This window comes from Bos grunniens, chromosome 15 (assembly GCF_055505025.1).
Source record: "Bos grunniens cultivar Pamir isolate PY7600 chromosome 15, Bosgru_T2T1.0, whole genome shotgun sequence".
In the NCBI taxonomy this organism is placed as follows: Eukaryota; Metazoa; Chordata; class Mammalia; order Artiodactyla; family Bovidae; genus Bos; species Bos grunniens.
In genome coordinates, this window is record NC_141179.1 from 45,884,589 (window position 1) to 45,902,902 (window position 18,314).

At 40.8% G+C, this 18,314-nt stretch overlaps 1 protein-coding gene across 11 annotated transcripts in view; it reads right to left on the reverse strand.

Annotated features, from left to right (window-relative positions):
* Window positions 1-18,314, reverse strand: part of SYT9 (synaptotagmin 9) — a 208,754-nt gene that overhangs the window by 69,079 nt on the left and 121,361 nt on the right. The gene's annotated exons all lie outside the window — the stretch shown is intronic.

The window sequence follows — 18,314 nt, forward strand, 5'->3', positions numbered from 1 at the left end:
TTAAGTTTACATGATAATGATACAGATAGCAATAACTATCTCAACAAATTTATAATATTACTATTTTGAGAAGTTGGAGGAGCTGTGTTTGTGTAGTGAACTTATGAGCTAAATCTTCAACTTTCATAACAAAATTTGATAGAAATCTAAAATTAAAAAATAAAATAGAGCATTAAAAAATATGGAGGCATACTTTGAAACAAATAAACATAAAGAGGACTTCTTATTTAAAAGTCCTGAAGTCTGGACGTGTGGAACAACAGGGTGAAGTCTTAGTGATTCTTTATTATGCAACCTCAGATAAACTACATAATTTCTCAGTTTATCAGTTCTCTGCTCTTAGTTTCTTCATTTGGAAACTAGTGCTGTGCTGTGCCTGGTTGCTCAGTCATGTCCGACTTTGTGAGTCCATGGACTGTAGCCGGCCAGGCTTCTCTGTCCATGGGGATTCTCCAGGCAAGAATACTGGAGTGGGTTGCCACGCCCTTCCCCAGGCAATCTTCCCAACCCAGGGATGGAACCCAGGTCTCCCACATTGCAGGCAGATTCTTTACCATCTAAGCCCTGTGTATGTGCTTAGTCGCTCAGTCGTGTCCGACTCTTGTGACCCAGTAGACTGTAACCTGCCAGGCTCCTCTGTCTAGGGGATTGTCCAGGCAAGAAAGAATACTGGAGTGGGTTGCCATTTCCTTCTCCAATCTAAGGTCTAGTGTTTTTTTTTTTTTAAGTTTTTTTTTTTTACTTTACAATATTGTATTGGTTCTGCCACACATCAACATGAATCCGCCACGGGTATACACATGTTCCCCATCCTGAACCCCTGTCCCACCTCCCTCCCCATACCATCCCTCTGAGTCATCCCAGTGCACCAGCCCCAAGCATCCTGTATCGAACCTGGACTGGCGATTTGTTATTTATATGATATTATACATGTTTCAGTGCCATTCCCCCAAATTGTCCCACCCTATCCCTCTCCCACAGAGTCCAAAAGACTCTTCTATACATGTGTGTCTCTTTTGCTGTCTCGCATACAGGGTTATGGTTACCATCTTTCTAAATTCCATATATATGCGTTAGTATACTGTATTGGTGCTTTTCTTTCTGGCTTACTTCACTCTGTATAATAGGCTCCAGTTTCATCTACCTCATTAGAACTGATTCAAGTGTATTCTTTTTAATGGCTGAGTAATACTCCATTGTGTATATGTACCACTGCTTTCTTATCCATTCATCTGCTGATGGACATCTAGGTTGCTTCCATGTCCTGGCTATTATAAACAGTGCTGCGATGAACACTGGGGTACACGTGTCTCTTTAAATTCTGGTTTCCTTGGTGTGTATGCCCAGCAGTGGGATTTCTGGGTCATAAGGCAGTTCTATTTCCAGTTTTTTAAGGAATCTTCACACTGTTCTCCATAGTGGCTGTACTAGTTTGCATTCCCACCAACAGTGTAAGAGTGTTCCCTTTTCTCCACACCCTCCCCAGCATTTACAGTCTGCATCTGCAGTAAATAAGAGATGACTAATATTACTACATTTGATGTATGCTTCTTATTCTCACTGGTCTCTGCTCTCTTCTAGAGGGAGTCTGACTTCTCCATCTTTCCTAGTGGCAGACACTTACGAGTAGCTTAGTATTTCTTGAACCAATGCACACATGAAGAGGTGCAAGAGTTCTTGGATATCTGCTGCAGTCCCCGTAGCCTAGCTTCCTCAAGACCTTGGGTCAAATTTCCAGGAAGCCACTAAGCTATGGGACATCTGGTTACCACCCACCCTGTATCTCCTAGCACTACTGACTCACTGAGAAATCCTGTTCTTACAGAGTCTCTCACAAAAACAAAAACCACTTGTGAGATAAAGCAGGGTGAAATAATTATTTATCAGGTAGAGAGGAAATTCCAGTTGCAACATTTCTCTCAAGGGTCATTAATTTTCACTGTAACAATCACACTGATGGCCCAAACCTGGCCCACCTGTAAATGAAAGCTTGCAATGATTTGGTCATTCAGTTTTCTCAGAAACTCCCTCCGTATTCCTGATACTTGACCCAGACGTGACAAAATTGGCAAAAACATCCTTTTTCAGTGACAGATCCTACCAATAATTAGCATGCACTGTTAAAGTAACTGTTGATTGCACTTTATTTATAGATATTAACATGATTAATTGCACTGGAAGTGTTCCTGGAGGATGACGCTCTCTGAGCTGGTGCTGGGGGACGAGAGAAGCCAGCAGCCCTCACAGGGCCCTGGGAGAGGACTGCCATCAGCCCAGTCCTTTTCCTTTTTTGAATCATTCCCTCAAACAATTCTAGATCTAATTCCACAGGACTGGCCCTACATTAGAAAGTATTACTCTGACTAAATGATATGCTCAGTTAGGAATACATAGGATAATAACATCACATATACATTAGATCACTTTACAGCTGATCAAAAACATTGAAATCACTATCTTTTCTGATTTTGTCTGCTTCCCTGGTTTAAAATGCCACATGTGTACATGGATGACTCCAACATTTATGTCTCCATCCCCACCTCTTCCTGCATTATAAACTCATACATCCAAGTGCCTTCTTTAGGTGTCTAGTTAATCATCTAATAGGCATCTCAATCTTGATATTTCAAAACTGGAACTGATCTCCCTCTCCTGCTCCCAGCCATCCCACCCATCTTTTCCATTTCAGTTTGGTAAACACATCCTCCGAGCAGCTCACCAAATCTGGTAGTCATTAGATTTTGTATTCCTCCTCTCCTCTCACCCTCCCACATCTGCAAGTCATGTTATTTCTCCCTCCAAAAATATCTAGTCTGTCCAATTTTATCCTTCTCTATGTTGTTATCCTATACCAAAATACCATCACCTTCTCATGTAACTCCCTTCGAATCATGAAGGCAAAAGGAGAAGTTAGTCCATGAGTCAGGATGGCTGCTATGATATGTTCATATCACATGATGCTATATGGCTCACAGTTGCTCAAGCTGGAAGGAAGCCTCCGTTGCTTGCTTACATATCCTCATGCTTACCCTGCAATGTGACTGAGTCTGGGATTCCCGTCTGGACTGGTGCACTGGTGAGGACTCAGAGGATTGGTTCCACTGGCGAAGGGATGGTGTGGTTCCTGACCGCCCCACATGACTGGGGTTTCCCCTTAGAGGCTTCTAAGAGTATAATCTAGGGGTTGGCTGACAAGTTTGCATGTGTACATGCGTGCTGAGTTGCTTCGGTCGTGTCTGACTCTTTATGACCCTCTGGACTGTAACTTGTCAGGCTTTTCTTCCATGGGATTCTCCAGGCAAGAATACTGGAGTGATTGCCATGCCCTCCTCCAGAGGATTTTCCCATCCAGGGATCGAACCCACATCTGCTGTGTCTCCTGCATTGCCGGTGGATTCTTTACTGCTGAGTCACTAGGGAAGTCCAGCAAGTTCCCATCAAGGTGATTTAGTCACTAAGTCACGTCCAACTCTTGCAACCCCAAGGACTGTAGCCTGCCAAGCTTCTCTGTCCATGGGATTTTCCAGAATACTGGAGTGGATTGCCCTACCCTCTTCCAGAGGATCTTCCCAACCCTGGTACTGAACCCACGTCTCTTTAGTCTCCTGCATTGGCAGGCAGGTTCTTTACCACTACCACCACCTGGGAAGCCCAATTTTGCTTTAGCCTACATCAGTAGAGGTACAGTCTAGGGAGGGAGGTTATACATCAGCCACAACACACCTGAAACCTGAATTCTGTTCTGGACACCTGCAGTTTAGAGATGTATGATCACCTGAAAGATGGTGAGAAGAGCAACTACCATGAGACGGACGGGATCAGTATTACATGAAGAACAATGAGGAGGTATTACATTTTCAGGAAAAGGTTTGAGAAAGACAAGACTCTTGTCAGCACAGATTTGAAGTGGAGTCAAACAAAAGAGCACCCCATTCCAGTACTCATGCCTGGAAAATCCCATGGATGGAGGAGCTGGTAGGCTGCAGTCCATGGGGTCATGAAGAGTTGGACACGACTGAGAGACTTCACTTTCATTTTTCACTTTCACGCACTGGAGAAGGAAATGGCAACCCACTCCAGTGTTCTTGCCTGGAGAATCCCAGGGACGGCGGAGCCTGGTGGGCTGCCGTCTATGGGGTCGCACAGAGTCGGACATGACTGAAGCGACTTAGCAGCAGCAGCAGCATACAAAAGAGGGACTAAACTCACTCTTCACGGTTCCAAGGTTTAGAACCAGGGCCAACAAGGGGAAGACATAGGAAGATTTAGAATATTCTCCTCTATCACAATCCAAAATCATGGTCTGTTTGTCTCTGAAGGGGGAGAATTTACTATCTGTTCAGCAGATTTCTCTGCTTTAGAGAGGAATGGAGTGGTTAACAATGTAGTCTTTCCTAGCCCTGATGTCCTGCAGCTCCCTGATCTCAGACATCAACTGGTAGGCAAGAGGAGATAATCAAGTTTTGGAACAAGGCAACCATGTTATCAAAATTGTGATTAAGGAGATAGGACTTGGTGGAGTGTGCGACTGTCTCTGAGGGGAAGATCTAGAGGGACCTCATGCAAAGAGTTGATTCATTGGAAAAGACTCTGATGCTGGGAGGGATCGGGGGCAGGAGGAGAAGGGGACGACAGAGGATGAGATGGCTGGATGGCATCACTGACTCCATGGACATGAGTTTGAGTGAACTCCGGGAGTTGGTGATGGACAGAGAGGCCTGGCGTGCTGTGATTCACAGGGTTGCAAAGAGTCATATATGACTGAGCGACTGAACTGAACTGAACTGAGGAGGTCAGAAACGGTGAGGGTTCCTGACTAAAGCTGCCTAATTCAGCATCTTAGGAACACAAGAACTTTAAAAGGAGACACAGAAAAGAGGAGGTGAATTCCAGCCTTGGTGCACCAAGCACAAGAATTTTGGGTACTGAAGTCTTGATGAGACTTCTTATTCTTTCTCAGCTTGCTGCCCTAATAAATTCTTTAAGACTTACACATGAGTTTTTTTTAATAAGTCCTATTTTCCCAGGGAGCATGTCTAGTCAAGGACTGTCCTTGGTGAACACAAGGAGAATTTCAAAAGTTAAAGGGCTACAGAAAAGACTTTTGTATTTAAGTTGAAGGTAAAACAATCTATTCTTCTAAGACATTTTAGAGATCCATCAATTCTTAATAGAAAAAAAGGAACAAGATGAAAATTTGTTCTTCTTTAAAGAAAAAGTCTCACTCGGGAACAGGAGAGTGTCTTTAGAAGCTTGGGCATTGTGTGATGACTCTGACTGTTACAAGGCATTTCGCTGGCTTTTGAAGGAAAAAAAAAAAAAAAAAACATTAAGATGCATTGGAAATAATTAAGAATTCACCCAGCATTGTAAGCATCTTTGTCATCCCAAACATTCCATCAAAACTAAGAATTCACACAGTTTAGGGGAGATGGGAGGATGAGATTCTCTAGTAAAGATGCCCTCTAAAGGGAAACATGACCCTTAGTGAATTAAACCAACATGCTCAGTGGAATGAACAATCATAAAGAAAAAAAAACATTATTTTTACTCTACTCTGGATGGAGATCTGCTCCACAGATAATCCCGGGACACTGGGTGCTTTTAACCTTATTTGGAGATAAGCACTACGATCCTCATCTGGCCCCATGAACTTTTGCTCCATCCTTACTGCCACTCTTAGGGCTTAGTACATGGGTCACTAAGCCATTTCATTTGTTCTCCAAAATGTGTCTTGATTACAACTCTTCCTATCTATTCCCTCTGCCTCAGTCTCTGCAAGATTACTTGGGGATAATTCTACCTTTTCCAATCCGTCCTTCACATAAACAGACTTGACCATTTCGCTTGCTTGCTTAAATCCTTTGACAGATCCCAGATGCTCTTAGGTTCAAATGTGAACCTCTTAGCATATCCTTCGAGATGACTCCGAGGATAACTCCTATTATTTCTCCTGCCTAACACGTCCAGTCCTTCAGTCAGTCTGAACTATTCTTATTCCCTACACAAACCTTACCCTTTCATTTCTGAACAACTCTACTCATTTCTCTGCTGGTAAAAATTTTTTTTTTTTTTTTTTTTTTGCGTTGAAGACGTGGCTTACAAGTTTCCCCTTCTGTGCAGGCATCCTGTCTCTCCAACCCTGTGCTCTCTGCTCTGGCAGCCCTCTGTCCACATTTCTATTACCATGTGCAATTAGAGATACTTGTTTTAGGCTGTGAAAAGCTGAAGGCTGGAGCTATATTTTCTTTCTTTTGGTACTTTTATCTGGGGCCCTGGTTATTTTACAGGAGAGAACCTTGGGTCGGAGAAGTTAAGCAATCTTCCCTAGGTCACACAGCTGGTTAGTGCTAGAGCCACACCCCAAGCAAGCAGCTTGACTGCAGAGCCTATGGCGCTCCTAAGTGGGGGATTCTTGCAGAGTACAAGAGAACTGGGGACTGGGGGACTGGGGAAGGGGAAGGTGGCTAAATTCTCCTGGAGACTTGAGAAGCTTGGAGGTGCTGAGCTGGGAGCTACAAGCCTCCAGATCCTTCTCTTAGCCACAAGTTTCCAACCTCAGGGCTGACCTTCTCATACCTTTCATCAGCAGGAACTTGCTTTTGCCTTTGCAGCTAGAGAAGAAAAAAGAAAAAAAGAGAGAGAAGAAAGCTACCTTGACTGAATTCTATTTAAGAACTAGGGCAAATGGGGCTTTAGCAAAAGAGGATCTGCCTTTCTTTCACACACAAGCATTAGACAGTTTCCCTCCATTTCCACTAACATTTTCTAATACTCCTTAGGGAAATAAGAGATTTTGTTACAATAAAGGGTACTGTAGGTGTAATTAGGGGGCATCTCAAATGTACTTCCAATAAAAACACCAGTAATAGTCTCCTTCTCTAAAAAATAACAAACTAAAAATACATGTAAAGATAAAGAACAAACTTGTAGTTGCCAAGGGGTGGGGAGGGAGAGGGATGAACTAGGAGTCTGGGGTTGGTAGACGCAAACTATCACATTCAGAGTGGATAAACAACAAGGTCTTGCTGTACAGCACAGAAAATATATCCCATCTCCTGGTATAAACCATAATGTAAGAGAATATGAAAAAGAATGTATATGTGTGTATAACTAAGTCACCTTGCTGTACAGCAGAAATTAGTACAACATTATAAATCAACTATTTGATGTTTAGTCGCTAATTCATGTCTGACTCTTTTGTGACCCCATGGACTGTAGCTCTCCAGGCTCCTCTGTCCATGGGATTTCCCAAACAAGAATACTGGAATGTGTTGCCATTTCCATCTCCAAGGAATGTTGGAAAGGAATCTTTCCAACTCAGGGAATGAATCTGCATCTCCTGCATTGGTAGACAGAGTCTTCACCACTGGGCATCCAGGGAAGCCCCAAATCAACTATACTTCAAAGAGCAAAGATAAATAAAATACATGGAAAGCATTTAGCACAGTATCTGAAATACATGTGTGAATTCATTATCTGTGTTGCTCCCATACTTCTTAGAGCAGTGCCTGGTACAGGGTAGGTCCATAAATATTAAATGCAATGCATCAATGAATGAATAAGCAGTAGTCTCTACAGGAAAGGAGAGAGAGACTCATCAGGGAGAACATAGAGCAAAGACTCCTCTCTATCAGGGTGACCTACATTTGAAGACACTCTTACATCCTGATGTACAAACTACATGAATACAGGAGACACATAGATGCTACAAGAATTTCCTACATATATACAATGGAATATTACTCAGCCATAAAAAGAAAGAAATAATGCCATTTGCAGCAACATGGATGGACCTAGAGAGATTATCACACTAAGTGAAGTAAGTCAGAGAGAAAGACAAATATCATACGATATCACTTATATGTGGAATCTAAAATATGAACACAAATTAATATATCTATGAAACAGAAATAGACTCACAGACATAGAGAACAGACTTTTGGTTTCCAAGGGGGAAGGGGAGTGAGGGAGGGATAACTTGGAGTTGGGGATTAACAGATACATATTACTATACATAAAATAGATAAACAGCAAGGACCTACTGTACAGCACAGGAAGCTCTACTCAATACACTGTAAGAACCCATATGGGAAAAGAATCTGAAAAAGAATGGATATATGTATAACTGAATCACTTTGCTGTACACCTGAAACTAATACAATATTGTAAATCAACTATGGTCCAAGGTACAAAATTAAATTCAATAAAAAGAATGTCCTAGGCTATGGAAAGAATTACACAGGAAATAAGGCAATAAGATATTCTTTTGAAATGGTATGGCCCTCCTTGCTACAGGAGGTGCTCAGACACCAGCAGAGAGGTTAAACACCTTGTCTGCAGTCATGAAGTTCACCAGTGTCAAGAATGCGTCTTCCCACCTGTGTGCTTTCTCCGGCCCTAAGTCTTCATTCAAAGCTGGTGCATTTTAGAATGTATCAGGAACTCTCTCTTCTCTCAGAAGGCACAGTTCTCACCCACCTAAGATGAGAACAAAGGCAGCTATGTGGGAGGCAGGGGAGAACCTGGGCATGTTTTTAAAAAGTCTCTTTAAATATATTTATTAATCTATTCAATAAGTATCTGTTGAACACATGCCATGTAACAGGCACTATACTAGGTGCTGGGAATATAAAGGAGGAAAAAAGGATATGAATCCTTGCTGTAATGGAGTTGCCATTGTAGGTAACATTCTAGAACTTAGACAATAAACAAATTAAACAAATAAATGATATCGGATATTAAATGGTAAAAAAAAAGCTGTCAAAAATTATAGGGAGATAGGAGGCTGTGAAAAGAAGTGCATTTTTAAATAGGATGGTCAGGGAAGATCTCAGAGATTAGGAGGGTTAAAAAAAGACCTAAGGGAGACTTCCCCAGGGGTCTGATGGTTAAGTCTCTGCACTTCCACTGCTTGGGGAATGGATTTGATCCCTGGTTGGGGAACTAAGATCTCACATGCTGCATGGTGCAGCCCCCCCATCCCCCCAAAAAGAAGAAGACCTAAAGGAAGTGAGGAAGCAAGGCATACAGACAGCTAGGGGAAGTGATTCCAGCAGAGAAAACGGTGCTGAGGCGGAACTGTGGGTCTGAACATCAGAAAGGAGGCTCCAGTGCAGGTGAGCAGGGAAAATGCTTGCTACAGTAGTGGGAGAGGAGGTCGGAGATAATGGGGGAAGGGGCCCAAATCCTGGAGGACCTTGGCTTCTATTGTGATGAAATGGGGAGTTACTAGAGGACTGGGGGCAAGAATAGTAAGAATCAGTCTAGAAGTCAAAGAGATTAGCCTAGTTTTTGTGTAGAGAACTTAACTGAGGCGGTAGGCAAAGTAGGATCAGGATAACGAAGAAGGAAGCCATTGCAAAAACTTGCAACCTATGCTGTTCAAGGTTCCGTTGTTTTTAGTTAATTTCTTAAGACTGTCTTAGATTTTATAAGGTCTCCTTACTCATTAAGAAGAATTTCAATTGCTTATTGCATTAGCCATTGCTTCTAGTCAGATCCTGTAATGTGGGCGGGATGTTCCTTCTGTTTAGGAAGATTCATGACAGGGGCCTTACTGAATATTCTCCTGAGGAGTTCAGGGGAATCAAACCAAAAGGCTCTAAGACAATCTAGAAAAATCTAAATACAACGTTAAAAATGTTCCTTAGGTAGCTGTTCCCTAAGGCCAAGGGCCCCCATCACAACTAATGTAAGTATCTCCCTCCAGGGACTCCAAAAGACAAAAAGTGAAGGCTTCCCTAGCCTCCAGTTGCTTCCAGATATCTGGGAGAGAGTCCAGGTATATGCTGAACTATGTGAAACTGCCCCGCCTTGGTTAGTCAAAAGAGGACTCCCAGTGATTTCACATACTTCAGTCTATTTTAAGGCCCAGCACGTGGGCCGGGATTGCTGCTTCCCTAGGTGCTATCATTAAATGCCCTCCAATTTAGTACATGAGAACTCATTCCAAAAGAAAATGCAAATCTCAAAACTCAAGGGAGCCAAAGATGCCTTCACCTGCAGCAGTGAGACTGAGTGCAGTTAAGCAGAGGGCTTAGGGTTCTCTGGGGCTCAGTGCTGGGAAACAAGGGGAAGGGAGGAGTGAGATGAAGGAAGTCACTCGAGGATAAAGTGGATAGGTGGATGGGAATGGAAAGGTGTCAAACACAATCGATTTATTTAAAAATATGTTCCAAATATTTAGTTTAGTATAACCCTAAAAACAGTATCTGGCAAAGATGCACAGAAGTAAACACCTCCACCAAAACAACAACAAATAAGCAAAATTACAGGCCAGTTCCTACAAGAGTACAGTTGGAAAATTCCTGTGTATCAACAAATAAAATCTATCAGCATTAATAAAACACTTTGGACCAAGATGGGTTTATTCTAAGATGCATGGATGTTTCAAAAGTAATAAATCACATCAGTGGATTAAAGAAGAAAAATCACACCAACATCTCAACAGAAAAGATATTAGATAAAATTAAACATCCATTCCCAATAATAGAATAATATAACACTTTAAACGTTATCATTAAATTCAAGACCAGGACAAAAACTCCTGCTATCATTCCTATTATTCAACAGTTTAGGAAGTTCTAGCCAATGCTATAAAATAAAGAAATATATAAAGGTAAAGTTATTACAAAAAGGGCAAAAATATGATTCTTCACAGAACATATAACTGCTTAATTGGAAATCTAAGATAACCAAGTGAGTAACTATTAAAACTAATGAAACAGGTATCGAATGAGAATTTACAAATAAACTCTTAAAAATCACAAAGCAGGAGATAACCCAATAAAAAATGAGCAAAAGGCTAAAACATAAATTTTATAGAAGAAGATAGATGAAAAGCAAGAAAAGGTCCTTGGCATCATGAGTCAAAAAAGGAAAACTACAGTGAAATCCCATCCCTAGAATAGCTAAAATTAAAAGATTACAAGACTAAACACTGGCAGGGATATGAAGCAACTGGAACTCTGAAGTGCTAGTGAGAACGTAAAATAATACAACTGATTTGAAAAATAATTTGCATTTCTCATAAACATATTCCTACCCTATGACCAAGGAATTTTACTCCTAGATATTTACCCAAGAGAAATAAAAACATATATCCACACATAGACTTGAAAAAGAAGGTTCGTCACAGCTGTGTTCATATTTGCCAAAAACCAAAAGCAAACGCAGGACCTCGTGCCAAAAAGTATTAGAAACAACCCAAAAGTCCAAAAGCAGAAAAATAAAATCTAGTATACTCATACAGTTTAATAATACTCAGTAAAAAAAAAAAAAAATGAACTACTGATACACTCTACAGCATCGTTAAATACTAAAAACATTATGCTGAGCAAAAGAATCTCCCCTCCTTCCAACCCATCACACACAAAAGTATGAAGTAGCCAGCAGGAAACCATGGTGACAGAAGTCAGCAACTGGCTACTGCTAGGAGAGTGGAGGGATTGACTGGAATAGGGCATGATGAACCTTTCTGGAGTGGTGGAAATGTTCTATACCTTGTTTTGGGTGGTGATTACATGAGTGAACACAAACATCAAAACTCATCAAAACGGAACACTTAAGATAGATGCTTTTTATCCAATGTAAATTATATCTCAATTTTAAAAGTCTTTTCTATATATACCAGTGAACAAAACAGATTTTAAAAATAAAGTCCCATTCTCAATGGCAGCCAAAATACAAAGCACGCAGGAAAAAAAATCTTAAAAAGAAATACAGTGAATACAGATAAATTTTACAAAATTTTATTAAATCACTCTTTTAAAAAAACTGGAATAAATGGAGATATTCTGTGTTTCCAGATGGGAATATTTAATATCATAAAGGTGTTGATTCATACCAAAGTTGTATATAAATACGAGTAAATCCTAGACCAATATCACAATTCTTTTTTAAATATTATTCCTAAACGACATTAAGATTTGCTTGCAAGAGTAAATGGATGCGGAACTTCCTTGGTGGTCCAGTGGTAGAGAATTCGCCTTCCAACACAGAGGATGCAGTTTGACCCCTGGTCTTCCCCAGGGCAATTAAGGCCCCAAGCTGCAACTGCTGAGCCCTCAGGCCACAACAAAGATCCAGCACAGCCCACGTCCCCCAAAAAACTTTAAAGAAAAGATTAAATGGACAAACCACACATTTTTTATCACTTGTAAGAATGAGATGGGAGATTTACCTTACTAGGTAGCAAAAACGTATTAAGAGGCTGTAATTATAATATCAGAATGTTGCTACTAGAAAAGTGAAGAAGATAAATGAATTAAAAAAAGCATAAAAATACACAGCTCCCAACTTTGGTACATAATTATCTCACAGAAATAAATAGAATACAAATGCACAAAACTGAAAAACATACTTAGATATTATACAGGGTTTCTAATTTCAAAGAACTAAAAATTCTATTAAAACTCTAATCACACATTACTTTAGTAGCACAATTTTAAACAATATGTTCCCAACATTTTCTTCCATTCATGGTAGATCCAGTATCAACAGGCTAAGTTTAAGGGAGCATCTGTTTGAGAAAAACAGTTAACTGCTTTCAAGTTCTAATTATTTCCATGTTTATCTCAACTTTATTATATTTTTGAGGTTTATACTTTGATTAATATAAGAACTTTTGGATTTCCCATCATGCGTGTGTATGTGTGTGTGAGAGAGAGAGTGCAGGGTATAGGTTTTTGCTTTTTTAAAAAGTTGTTTAATTGAGATATAATTCACATCCCATAAAATTCACCTATTTTAAGTGTAAAATTCAATGGATTTTAATACATTTGTAGGATTTTACAGGAGTCCCTGGTGGTGCTAGTGGTAAAGATCCTGCCTGCCAATGCAGGATACACTAAGAGACACTCCATCCCTGGATTCGGAAAATACCCTGGAGGAAGGAATGGCAACCCACTCCAATATTCCTGCCTGGAGAATCCCACGGACAGAGGAGCCTGACAGGCTACGGTCCATAGGGTTGCAGAGTCAGACACAACAGAAGGGACTTAGCATGCACACAGGATTTTACCACCTTCAGCCACAATTTAATTTAGCATTGCTATCACCCTAAAGAGATACCTCAAGCCTTTTTACAATCACTGGCCACTGACACCTCCAGTCTTAAAGAAGCACTCATCTGCTTTACCTTTTCTGGACATTCTGCATTTATGAAATCATACAATATGTGCTTTATTGTGTCTGGCTTCAAAATAAGGGTGAGATGAAATATGATTTTTGGATTTCCCTGGTGGCTCAGACGGTAAAGCGTCTGCCTATAATGCAGGAGACCCATGTTCAATCCTTAGGTCAGGAAGATCTCCTGGAGAAGGAAATGGCAACCCACTCCAGTATTCTTGCCTGGAAAATCCCACGGACAGAGGAGCCTGGTAGGTCCATGAGGTCACAAACAGTCAGACATGACTGTGCGACTTCAGGAAAATACTGCTGAAACTGAGTTGTTTGAGCAATGACCATAAAATAGTTTCCAAGGGCTTTATCAACTAATGCATCAATGTCAGACTTGGGTTGTAAAAGCTGGTTTAACGATGTCAGTGTATAAGGTTCAAATGTGCAGACTGCACAAAAGTTAAAAATATGAGTATTTATTATATGATAATATTGGTAATTTAGGAAGTACTGGTTTATTCAGATGGGGTTGAGATAAGTGAGTATTTGGGAAAAATGAGTCAAGATCACTGTCATACATATACATACCAATTCATTCCAAATGGATTCCAGGTTTAAAGCAGAGATTACAGTTTAGACTGTGGCCTCTAGGGTTAGATTATCTAGGTTGGATTCCATTCTCTGCTACTCACCACGTGACTTTGAGCAAGTCACTTCATTTACTTGAGTCTTAGATTCTTCACTTGTAAATGAATTATAAGATCAAGTGCCTCACAGGGTTTTTGTGATGAATGAAGCCAGAGCATACAAAGTTCTTGGAACAGGGTCTGACAAATGGTTAAGTACCAGTAAATGTTAGTCCTTGAAGTTGCTATTGTTAATATAGGTGATTTTTGTAATCTCAGGAATGAGGGCAGAGGTGGGAGGGACTTTTCAAGCTAACAAAGGCAGAACTTCTGATGGAAGAATGTTACATACGTGAAGACACAGACATTTAATGAGTCAAAAAGCAAACAAAGGCTGATCTATTTAATCTCAAAGAGATATTAAATATTACTAAGAAAAAACAAAAGTAAACTCCAATATAAAACTCAGTAAAAGAAAGAAACAGACAAATCACAAAAGAAGCAAAACAAATGGTCAATACATGTGCAAAAAGATGTTTATCTTCACTAGTATCATAAGTCAAATCATGCCATACATTGCCTATTAGAGAATGATAAAATCAAAATAACAGAAAACTGTGATATCTACACTTACTAAAACAGTAACTACAATAACTAGAAAAAGCAAAAATTAAAACAGGTAAGAGGTTCCCTGACAATGTCAGTAAAGAGAAAGCAATGAGAATCAGAAGGCAATGAATACTGGTGAGAATACTCTGCAAGGAAAGTTTAATGAGCTCATTCATTCCTTTTTTTAAAAAAGTTGTTACCCACAAGACCGCAGGCATGGGGATAAGCAGAGGTGAGTGAGAGCCCCTGACTGTGGAGTTCCAGGCCACAGAAGTGCAAATAAAATACAACCTACAGTTAAACATCATGCAAACATTACCAGAACACAGCATACTAGAAAGTCTTAAACATATTTTTAGGCTTGCAAAGATAGAAAAAGAAAAGTAAAAAAAAATTTTTTTCATTCTTGGCTGAGAAAAACATATGAAACGTGATTTTCTGAATAAATTGGGAGGAGAATGAAAGATGTACTTTTCAGGCTGGAGTGCCTATTTTCCTGATGAGTCGTCTGTTCTCATTCTCCCATCTCATCTTGAGGGTTTCTAATTTCTTTAGGTTTTTTTCCTCTTCACAATTATGAAGACAAAAACACACACCATTTTCATAGCTTTCCATTTCCTTAGAAACTGGCTATTGGAGATAAGGGTGCAAGAGTGCTGGGAGAAGGAACCCTGGAAACCTGAAAAGCATCACTCAGATACCCCAGGACACAGAACAAGAGACCCCCAGCAATCTGGAAAACCTGCTCTGGGAGGGAAGTCTTCTCTGCACAGAAGGTTCAGTTTAGGACAGATTCTTTTTTCTTTCCTTTCCCCCTCTAGCACTTGCTCCCTCATCCATCTGTCACAGTGGCAGAGTTCCCCAGCCATGAAGGAATCTGACCCCAAATTCTATTTTCGTCTTACTGATGCCTTATATTTAACATAAATAAATGTAAGCACTGAAGACGACTTACTGCTCGCGCAGGTTAGACTTTTCAAACTGGGTCACAAAGGATCTTAACTATCTGATGAGCTGTAGGAAAGCCAGTGAAAAGTGGGAGGAGATAATTTTTGTCTGTGCCAGACTCATCTACTGTTTCAAATTAAAGTGTCAGTTTAAACCCAAACACATCTGTTTGGGTTTCGACCTCATTCAATCCCAACTTGGCCATCCACTAGTTGGATAAGTCTGGATAAAATTCTTTAACAGTTGTTTCTACTCTGTAGACTGAGGACAACAGGATTTACTAGGTTTTTGTGATTATTAGAAATAATATATGTCCCTGACACTAGAAAGTCAACAAAACGTAGCTATTATACACCAACCACTCAGGCTTTCTAGGCTTTCCTCAAACCTCTGACCTTTATCTTCATCTCATTGAATATCAGCAAATAACTTTGCTTCATGGAGAAGATAAGAACTCCCACAATGACAGGCTGGTCATCCTTACAAAGACGCCTATATATCCGTTCTCGTCCCTGCACTGAAAGATGTGCTCCTCATCAGCAAGTGGCATGGATACCCCACCCCGTTAGGGCCTCTCAGAAACTCAGGTTATCCTCTCCAATGGGTCCCACTTATCACTGTTTAAATATTTTCTATTGATTTTTAAATAAATCTCTCTCTTGTAAACATGATCTTCTCCCAGCGATACTTTCTTGTCTGGCCAAACTTCCCTGAAGGGTTGTTTAGGCAACATGGCTCCAATTCCTTATCTCCCACTAACTCTTCAAGCTGCTTCTACCTGGCTTATGCACCAGAGCTCCACCCAAACTGCTCTCAGGAGGTACCCTCCACATAACTGAAGACAGTGGACATTTCTCCATCTTGACCTCTCAGAGGTGTTTGTCATAAACGACCACTCCCTCCCTGTGAAATCACTCACTTCCCCTGGATTCCACAACGTTAGATTCTGTTGCTTTTCTTTTTGATTCAACCTTTTCAGTCTCCTTTCAGCTTCTAGTCCACCGGATCTTTACTAGGCATTGCTTCCTTTTCACTCTAGGTCATCTAAGGTGATCCTTTCCCATGCCTTCAACATGCTCAGGCTAGCCCCGCTGTTAAGTGGTGTTGTTTTTTTTTTAATCTCTAGAATTTCTTTTGGTTCTTTCTTAGGATTTCCATGTTTCTGCTTACACTGCCCATCTGTTGTTGCATACTATTTTATCCATTAGAGGCTTTAGCATATTAATCACAGTTGTTTTAAATTTCTAATCTGATAATTCCAATATCCCTGTCATATCTGGGTCTGATGCTTGCTGTGTCTCCTCAAATTGTGCTTTTTTGCTTTTTGGTGTGCCATTTTTCTTGATAGCTGTACATGAAAGTGAAAGTGTTAGTCGCTCAGTCATGTCTGACTCTTTGTGACGCCATGCTCCTCTGTCCATGGGATTTTCCAGGCAAGGATATGGGAGTAGGTTGCCATTTCCTCCTCCAGGGGATTCTTCAGACCCAAGCATCAAACCCGGGTCTCCCACGTTGCGGACAGATTCTTTACTGTCTGAGCCGCCAGAGAAGCTGGACATGATGTACTGGGTAAAAAGAACTGCTGTGAACAGAATCTTTGATAATGTGGTGCTGAGTTGTGGGGGAAGCGGAAGTGTACTAGAGTCCTGTGATTAGGTCTCATAGACTTTTAGGGAGCCTGTGCCTCTGGACTGTGAACTTCACAAGTGTTTAAAGTTTTTTTCCTCCCCTCTTTAGGTGGCAGAAGACAGCTAAAGCTAACTGAAGTTGCTTCAGTTAGGCTCTGATACTGCTCCAGCAGGTTACGCTTTGGTTAAACAGCAAGCAAAGAAGAACTAAAGAGCCTCTTGATGAAAGTGAAAGAGGAGAGTGAAAAAGTTGGCTTAAAACTCAACATTCAGAAAACTAAGATCATGGCATCTGGTCCTATCACTTCATGGCAAATAAATGGGGAAACAATGAACAGTGAGAGACTTTATTTTTGGGGGCTCCAAAATCACTGCAGATGGTGACTGCAGTCACGAAATTAAAAGACCCTTGCTCCTCAGAAGAAAAGCTATGAGTAACCTAGACAGCATATTAAAAAGCAGAGATGTTACTTTGCCAACAAAGGTCCATCTAGTCAAAGCTATGGCTTTTCTAGGAGTCATGTATGGATGTGAGAGTTGGACCATAAAGAAAGCTGAGAGCCGAAGAACTGATGGTTTTGAACTGTGGTGTTGGAGAAGACTCTTGAGAGTCCCTTGGACTGTAAGGAGACCCAACCAATCCATCCAAAAGGAAATCAATCCTGAATAATCATTGGAACGATTGATGCTGAAGCTGAAACTCCAATACTTTGGCCACCTGCTATCAAGAACTGACTATTGGAAAAGACCCTGACGTTGGGAAAGATCGAAGGTGGGAGAAGGGAATGACAGAAAATGAGATGGTTGGATGGCATCACCAACACAATGGACATGAGTTTGAGCAGGCTCAGGGAGTTGGTGATGGACAGGGAAGCCTGGCATGCTGCAGTCCATGGGGTTGCAAAGAGTCAGACACAACTGAGAGACTGAACTGAACTGAAACAGCTCCTTCCATCGGCAGTCCTTGTTAAGAAGAACAAAGTACTCTGGTGCATTTCAAAATGGATCTTTTTCTTCTCTGCCTGCCAAAAGGAGGAAAGGATTTCTCTCTGACATCTACTGTGGAAATCTGACTGAGCTCCTGAGGTGAACCTCATAAAATTTTGCAGCTCCACTATGACTGGGTTTCTCTGGAGCTTTTAATTCTCAGAGTTGTCCACACTGAGCCTCCAGCAATTTATCAGGTTTTCCTATCTTGACACTGGTTTTAGGGATGGTTTCAACTTAGAGTCTCTACTCCAGGGAACAGTTACTCTCTGTATTCACCTGTAGGTCTCTCCACTCTTGATGTCCTGTGTCTTTCAGGCTGTCCTCACATGTCTTTCAGATTCTAAAACAATCGCTGATTTTTCAGTCTGCTCAGCTTTTTACTTGTTGTTAG